The 8,550-nt window shown below is 39.6% G+C and overlaps 1 long non-coding RNA gene across 1 annotated transcript; it reads right to left on the bottom strand.

The window, feature by feature from the left end:
* Positions 1-527: 527 nt before the first annotated feature.
* On the bottom strand, positions 528-4,027 carry LOC121537566. The gene is made up of 3 exons (XR_005995103.2): positions 3,953-4,027; positions 3,285-3,312; positions 528-805 (listed from the first exon to the last, which is right to left on the bottom strand). It is a non-coding gene; the product is annotated as an uncharacterized LOC121537566 (long non-coding RNA).
* Between the last annotated feature and the right edge of the window lie 4,523 nt (positions 4,028-8,550).

Below are 8,550 nucleotides of genomic sequence, written 5' to 3'. Positions count from 1 at the left end.
CATCTGCTCAGACGTTCTGTGGATGACACATCTGAAAGGGTATCAGTTGATGCAAGAGAACTGGAATCCTGTCTAACTGAAATATGAACACAGGCTTTTTGTGGTAACTTTTTGTGGTAAGGCAAGTGAGTTTTCCATCAAAGTCTGGATCTTTTGTATTGCAAACTGAAGTCACAGTCCAATTCCAGTTGTTCTTTTAAAATCTCAATCACTGCATCAACAGAGGCTGGACGGGAGCTGAGTTTTAATTTTCTAACACGGTCTGCCTCGATGACATGAAGGATCATGTTTTGTGGGGCTTCAGCTGCCATCACTTTAATACATAAAGAGATTTGGAGGTTAAAAACACATCAGCACACAGACATTATAGTGCATTTATAAGGCTTTCTAAATGTTTATAATCATTAATGACAACCTCCAACGTGTTCAGCATTCATAATGCTTTATACCTCCATGCCAAAGTGACAGTGTTTGAAAGAAAAAAAAAATGAATGTATGGCAAAACAAACACTGCATGTCTCCAAAACTTATCAGGCAGGTTTGTTGTTTGCAGGTTTGTTGATTTATATAATGATTGATTATATTGAGCACATTTTCCAATAAATGAACAATTAATGATTTTATGAAGAATTACTTACCATAGAGTGGTCTTAATTTTGTCTCACTTGTATGAACCTCTTGGGAGTCAACAGCAGCAAGCCATCAATCTTGTATGCAGAGAGTGGGATTGTATCATTGAAGTCAGATTGCAGGTGGATAGACAGGCTTCCCTGTATGGCTGACAGCTCATAGGATCGAAGATGCTCTACATACCAGGAGTCATAATCACAACAGATAAAATAAACATTGTGATTCACAAGGTAGATCTGTGTTTGTCTGCAAAATTTTGACAGTCCGCCACTGATTCCAACTGACACAAACATGCCACTGGTATAGTCTGTGCCATCAATGGTCACCTTTGATGTACGATAGACAGTGTCACTAGTTGTTTGTCCTCTAATGTGAGCCTGAGCTACTTCTGGTAGAGCTGAAACCAAAACAGAGTCAACCCTGGATGTTTGCGTTTTTTGGTTTGAAAAACTATGGTGAACCAAGGTGATATGCCATCATGTGTTGGTGTCTGATTGCCAGTGTCTTCAAGAAATGTTTGAAGTTTTGAGCGTCATGCACCACTCTCTTGAAGAAGCGATGTTTAGCTTCAAATCGCATGGTCCAAACATGCACCAGGGGCCCAAAGCACTTAACTAAGGTGGGGTAATGCTCCACATAGTGATGTTTAGGACGAAGCCTAAACTCAGGGAAAGCCTCTTGTGGGATCTGTCTGTGGTCACTGATTTTGCAAACAAAATAGTCCAATGTTTCATCAGAAAATGATGGGCACAATGCTAATTCCATCAACTCTTTCAAGTCCATCAAAACCTCCCATGCAACATTACCCTCTGGTACTTTACTGCCTACAAGTAACGGAAGTAGTCTGAGCAGCGTGGCATTTTCATGCCCGTTGCCTCCAATTGTTTTCTGGGTCGTGAATGTTTTGGGAACTGGATGAGGTTTCTTTACTTTATCAGTGTGCTGATATGGGAATGATGTGATCCTTTGGTTCAAATACTCTAAAGTGAAGTGCTTAAGCCAAATCATTTCTCTAATGCAAAGTGCAAGTTCAACTGGAACGATTCCTTCCAAAAGATTGTGTAGTAGATCTGGAGGAAAACCTGTGATAGGGTGGAAGTGCTCAAGTGACTCACGGAAGACACAATCACCTTTAACCCCAAATTGGCTGCTTGAACTCTCAACTTGGAGGACATTTTGTACATGAATGTCATGACTCGCTTTGGTTCTCTGGACAAATTCCTCCTTTTTTACCTCAGTTGTTTGAAACTGTTTACTTGTGGCCATACAGAATCTGCAAACATAATCTGCTCTGAATGACTCCAAAAAGCCACCTAACCCATGTGCAGCCAGATTGTCAGCAGAAACACAGAAGCCTTTCACATTCTGACCAACAGATTAAATGAAAACACCATCCTGTTCAAGTGTGTGAACATCACGAACCAGTGGAGCAAGTACAGCTGCATATCCATATTTCTGGAGGTCTGTCACTTTAGCTAGCATGGCCAATTGTATAGTGTGCATTGCTGATCTATACTTGGGCGGCACATTTGCTAGGACCCAGTATACAGCACAAAGTTTGTGAACTTTACGTGATGTGCCGAGAGGGTTAGTGATTTCAAGATCGTCAATATATAGCTGTATTGCTAGGTGTAGATCTTCTGTTGAGAGTAACTCATTTTCCTGGAAATGAGAGCCATCACGATATGACACATAATAAGTGTTTGGTTCTCTGATCTTGCTCAGGATATCTGTGTTTTTAAACAGCTCCTGAATCATTTGAAGGATTGGAACATACATGATGGTATGACCAGGTGCTTCTAAATGGTACTCTACTGGCATTACCAATGGATAGTTGTGCTCTATAAATGTCTTCCTTTGCTTATAAGAGGACAACTCTGCACCTTTGGAGGTTGCACTAAATACAACATTAGAGTCCATGACAACACTGACAACTTCATTGAGTGTGGAATCTGTGATATTGTGACCATGTCTCTGCAATATATCATTAATTGCATCCTTGATCAATGGCTGAGATAAAGAGAAGATCTGATTCAAGTGATCAACTATTTCTTGTGAAGCTGTGTTTGACACATGAAGGATAGCCTGCATCTTAGAAATAAAGATGCTGCATTAAGTTTGAGCTGATTTTTTAGTTTTGAAGTATCACACTGCTCATCATCCTGCATTTCTGTGCTCTGAACTGGACACTCTTCATCCACATCAATAGTGATGTTAGAGTTGGTGCCTTGGAGATTCTAAGTATGTTCATAGACAATGTCACTACCAAAGTCTGACGCAAGACTCGCTTGATGCACTCTACCTTTATGGGAATTAAAAGAAGCGTATACATTTGTGCTATAGTTACAACCTTTGTATGGGCATACCACTGTCTCATGCTTTTTTAAGTGTGTTCTTATGTGACTGAGGAGTACAGACTCAGAAAAAGGTTGCTGAAATGTGCATAAAGGACACTTGAAAGTCACAAGTTCCTGAATCTCCTTTGCATTGCTGTTATGTTCTTGAGTATGATATCTTGACAGATGAGTACTCAGTGCACTAAGTGTCATCATGGAGGCATGGGAGTGGGCTCATTTTTGAAAAGTGGCTGTGCTGCAGTCTGCAGTGTTTAAATAAATATTTTCTAGTGGTAAAAGAAGCTGAACACAACTTACAGTGCCAAGTCATATTTGTTGCAGCAACCTGAAAACACACAAAAAAATATTATTTTACAGGACACCTGTCATGAAGTTTAAACCTCCATCAGAACTATCAAAAGCTGCAGTCATATATTCCACATACTAAAAGTGTACAACAATATAGCTACACCAACATTGATTAAAACAAAGTAGATGTGTAAGATGCCTGTTAGACTATTCAAAACATTTTATTACACAAATAAGTCAAAGTTAGGTAACGTTGGGCTGGTAGCATCCATAAATTCTTATCGTAGCAATAACAAAAACATTTATACAAAAAAATTAACCAGCTAATTCAACTCGCAGAGAATAGCTATCAGTTAGCCTAAGGCACAACACGTGGAGTTAGCTTCTGCTTTCATTCACAACACTGACACAGCTCCAGCACAGAAGTTTTTATTGAGCAGTACATGATACCTTACTATCCACCGCTGCACGTTGGGCTCAACCAGTTTTTTACAACTACATTAGCCTAGCCATGTAGCCTATACAGCTAGCTAACTGGCGGGATGACTTTGCATGTTAGCTTGCTAACCTAACGGATAACCGTTTTACATTGCTAACGTGACTCACTTTGTCTGTCTTAAAAACACGTTGAACCTCCAGAAACAAACATTCAAGCAAGTTTTATGTTGACTACTTACATTCACAACTCATTTGTGCAGAGCTGAGTGTTACCCTCCGGTCTCCTGCTCTTCTCCTCTGCTCCGGTCTGCTGCCTGAAGAGGAAGTGCACGCAAATACTACAAAATAAAATATGTGAGCGCATATATGTAATTTATTAACTAGTGTGGTGTCTAAGGAATTTATGACTTTGCTAACGTTTGCAAATGGTATCTTGGAGGATGTTGATTCAGCTTAGGGAAGCATCTGGGGAGCAGTTTTATAGGGGCACCCCATAAAAGAGAGGAAGTCTGGAACCCACCCATATCATGGTAAAGATTATAAATACTTGGTGGGGACAAAGGAGGACAGAACAACATATTATTTTGAGTCTGTTGTTCTCCAGATGCCTGCAGATGTCTGTCAATTTACGCTGAAATCTTGTGATATAAATAAACCTTTATAATCAATGTACAGAGTAAGCGGACTCCTTGTTCTCACAGCAAAATTAGCATTATTATTTAGATACCACAAAATGGCGACGAGGAACGTTTGGGGCATGATGCGTCTCTCCAGTGTTCCATTCATGAGCTCCGAAGTGACTCCCGCTCAAGACGCCAGCTCATAAGGTGAGATTTCTCACAATTTTGTGCGCTGGTTGGTTCGCTTGCTTATGGGTGTTTGCGCTGGAGAAATGTACCGTTTAAAAGACTTATGTGTGCACATTTTGCTGTTATTTGCTGTGGGATAGGAGTCCGTTCTAAAATTCTAAATTTGTTTGCCCTGGTAACTACGCAAACAGGGGGGGAGTGTCTATAACTATTGTAGAATAGAATGAAGGAATAAGGCCAAGGAAAGTTATACAAATTAGGACATTGCGAATCTATGGAAGCCCTCAAACGAGGCGATCATTAGGATGGGCCGAAAAATCCTAAAAGCACGTTAGGTGAATTTAGGTGAGTCCAGGGGACTTGGGGTTGTGGTGTATATATTCGGTTGCAAGTTACCGCTCAACTTATAGTTGACGAAGTATATGATTGATGTAACCGCTCATCGAATGTCTGCGAACTCGTGGTAACATAAATTTAGGAACAATGGAAATATACGGCGCAATGGAGGTAGAATACTACCTTAGAGGTCCGTAGGAACGGAAAAAGCCTCTTAAACTGTGTATGTGTGTGTGTGTGTGTGAGAGAGAAAAATGGTGGAGTGGAGACGTCTCTGTTGTGTCTGAGCTGTGTGTCGACTCATGTTGGGATGGGATTTGTGTTGGAGATCTTGTGAGTCTCCGTGGGTGAGAACGTTGGTGGTTGTTAACTATATGTGAGCCCCCTGGAAGGACGTTAAGGTTAAAAATGTCATGACTCTCTATAAAAAGAGAACGTTTACTAACTATTAGAATATCATGAGCCTACAGGGAGGAGTTTTTAATAGTGTATAGAGATGTTTTGTAATGGATAAGAAAATAACTATAAATCTGCAGATTAGGATAAAGGGAAGTTAAGAAACTTCAAAGTAGGATTTGTGTTCAACGTTTTATGTTGGTTTGTAAGCTCTGTTAAAGTGTTACTGTTTGCCTCATGAAGAACGGAGGCAAAGTTGGTGTCTCTACTTTCTGTTGTTTAGCTGGGAGAGAGCTCCATCCACTCTGAAATCGTATTGTTGAATGAACTACGCATGCGTGGGATTTTATGAGTTTAGAGTTACGTAGGGCAAATATGCCACTCCCCTGCCTGCACTGAGCTGCTGGGAGACGCAGACTCAGAGCAGACAGAGAAGAAAGGAGAAAGATTTAGACACTAATAGTGTATTCTGTTTGTTAAATCGGCTGTTGTTTAACAATGAAACTGTTTTCTTGAGACCTATCGAATTGATAAACTAGAGATATGTTGACGGATTAAAAATAAATAAAATAAAATGTTATTGAGCTATCTATAAATATTTAAGTTAAGTTGTTTGCTTATTTCTTAGTGCGGATGTGAACAGAGGAATATTGAATGATTGAAATAATTCAGTGAGTGTATAAAATACTAAATTCTTGTCTGTCCTTTGTTTTTCTGTCATGTGAGAGACGAGGAGGAGGAGAAGGAGGAGAGAGAGGAGGTGCTGACGAGTGCATCACGCGACAGGGTGTGCTGCAACGGATCAAGTCAAACTAAGGCCAGTACTGTTCTATTTACAAAACACCTTCCCATACAGGATATTTTGTGTGCCTAGCATATTTGATGTTGTGACAATTTGACAGGGACTTGGCAACAGACTGATCAATTGATGTAATTGCATATTGAAGTTTTTGTGCATAAGTTGGTTTGATTAGAGTTGTGTTGGGAATCGAATACTGACATTATTCTGTAAAATTAAGGTCATTGGGTGCTTATTAAGCAATTGGTTTGTGAGTGCTGAAGTGTTGCTGGATTATAGGTCTTTCTTTTTTGGATTGCTCTGAAGTTGACTACTTTCCTTTACTTTTCCTGATCGGATGTGGTAAGATTGCCACTAATCAATAATTTGGTAAAATATAATAAAATAAAATGAACAAATAAGTAAATTGATGAATAAATTCATAAATTAATTGATTGATTAATTAATTAATTTGGGGAAGAAAAAAATGAAGAAAATATTAAAAAGGGAGGGAACCATAAGCTATATAGTCTAAAATAATAAAATAATTCACAATAAAGGAATATAAAAGAGTTGTTACAATGGGGAAAAAGGACATAAAAAACGATGAAAGTAATTACTCCTGTTGATGTAGTACAAAATAGTAATCCTCTAGTTGGTGGTATTGCAAGATTATCTGGAAAATGGAATAAACGTTGGCCTGACATTGAACAACCATGGCCAGTGGAAGGGACTCTTAACCCTGACGTCATCAACATAATGAAAGTGCTTCTGTCAATTCATAAGGCAGATCAAAAGAAGGGGGAAAAAAGGGAACAACGTAAAGAAAAGAGACCAAGAGAGCTGGGTGTTCTTAAGCTGTTTGAAAATGAAGGACAAAAACTGATGAAAGATACCAACGATAAAAGAAACAAAGGTATAGAGAAAATGGTAAAAGAGGTGAAGGTGACAGAAAAACTAATGACAGAAGTCAGTACACCTTTCTCACATACGGATTCAGCAAAAAGACCCCCACCTTATGAGAAAGAAGTAGAGTTTAAGGACGTCTATCCTCAGCTTCCAGTGATCATTCAGGAGGGTGATTATTGCATCAGAGATGAAGATGAACGAATAATAGAGAGAGGACATGCAGAAACGACCATAAAAATTAATCCAAACTCCAAAAGTAAGAAGAAAACGAGATGTCTGGAAACTAAGGGTGGAGTGAGGTTCAGGAGGATGGAACTTGAAGATGAAGATGATGATGATGATCAGAGTGATTCAGAAGAGATCATGGGTGGATATGACCCTGTGATCAGACGGAGGTTGGCCAGAGCGGAAAGAAGGGGTGATGGATGTTTGAAGAAGAAGAATACAAGATATTCTAGTTCTGAAGAAGTGATGGCGGATAGCAGAGCTGCTTTTACCTGCATTCGGCCTGAAGATGCTACACATCTCCCTATGTCCAATCAACTAATTAGGACAATTGGATTTGAGGGAGTAAAACAGCTGATTCCTCTTACGGAACCAATTGAGCTCTGCTATAAAAATCAGAAAATTACAATACCCATACTGGTATCAGAACATACACCTATTGCATTGTTGGGAAGAGATGCATTGTGTAAGTTGAACTGTACAATAATATGTACACCAGACTGCTGTCTGGTAGAAGTGCCAAAGGGAAAGGTTTACCAATTGTTGATGATGACAGAGATGGATTCGTCTTCAGTATTCTGGATTGGAAATCTCAGTGAAGATTTTTTGAAGCAGGCTAAGATATGGGAGAAATTTATTGTGGCAAATATGCCAGATGCGAGGCTTTCGGAATATCCATTTCATTGTACGCTCAAGTATTTCAAGAATGCTGGCCAATCGAACTCAGGGGAATGGTTGAGTCATCAACCAAAGAAAGTTCAACTCAGCTCATGTTGCATTATTTTAGGACCACAAGGAGCAGCTATGAAGATAAACACAGACGATTATCTGAATAAAGAATTTGAGATTGAGAAGAGTGTGCCACATGTGACCTTGTTGGATTCGGAAGGCTATGAGCAGAAGCAAATAGGAGAAATGATGACAGAAGCAGAGAAAGCTGTTTTCGTACCGATGAAAGAGAATTTGGCGATTTGGAGGAGTGAAGATCAGGACAAGGAGAGCCACAAGCTGTACGGATGACACATGAATCTATTTGCAGTGTGCAGATTAATTCAGACCCTATGAAAGAGAAGATGTTGGAACAATTCCAGAATGTTTGTGGTCTCAACACAGTACCGATATTGGACTTGTGAAATCAGCCCAACCTGTGAAAGTTGAACTTCGACCAGGAGCCAGACCTCCTTGGAAGAATCAGTATCCATTGAAAGATGAAGCAATCCAAGGGATTGAACCACAAATTGAAGGACTTTCGAAAGCAGGTGTTTTGAAGACAATTAAAAAATCCTTAGAGTAACAATCAATTGTTTGTTTTTGGGAGAAACCATGAGGGGTTGATAGTAGCGCCTCTAGACCTATTAGGTCTGATGATTCAGGAAGCACATGG

Source organism: Coregonus clupeaformis, chromosome 24, assembly GCF_020615455.1.
Source record: "Coregonus clupeaformis isolate EN_2021a chromosome 24, ASM2061545v1, whole genome shotgun sequence".
Taxonomy (NCBI): Eukaryota; Metazoa; Chordata; class Actinopteri; order Salmoniformes; family Salmonidae; genus Coregonus; species Coregonus clupeaformis.
Note: the sequence above shows the minus strand (reverse complement) of the source record. Positions and strands in the feature narration are given on the sequence as shown.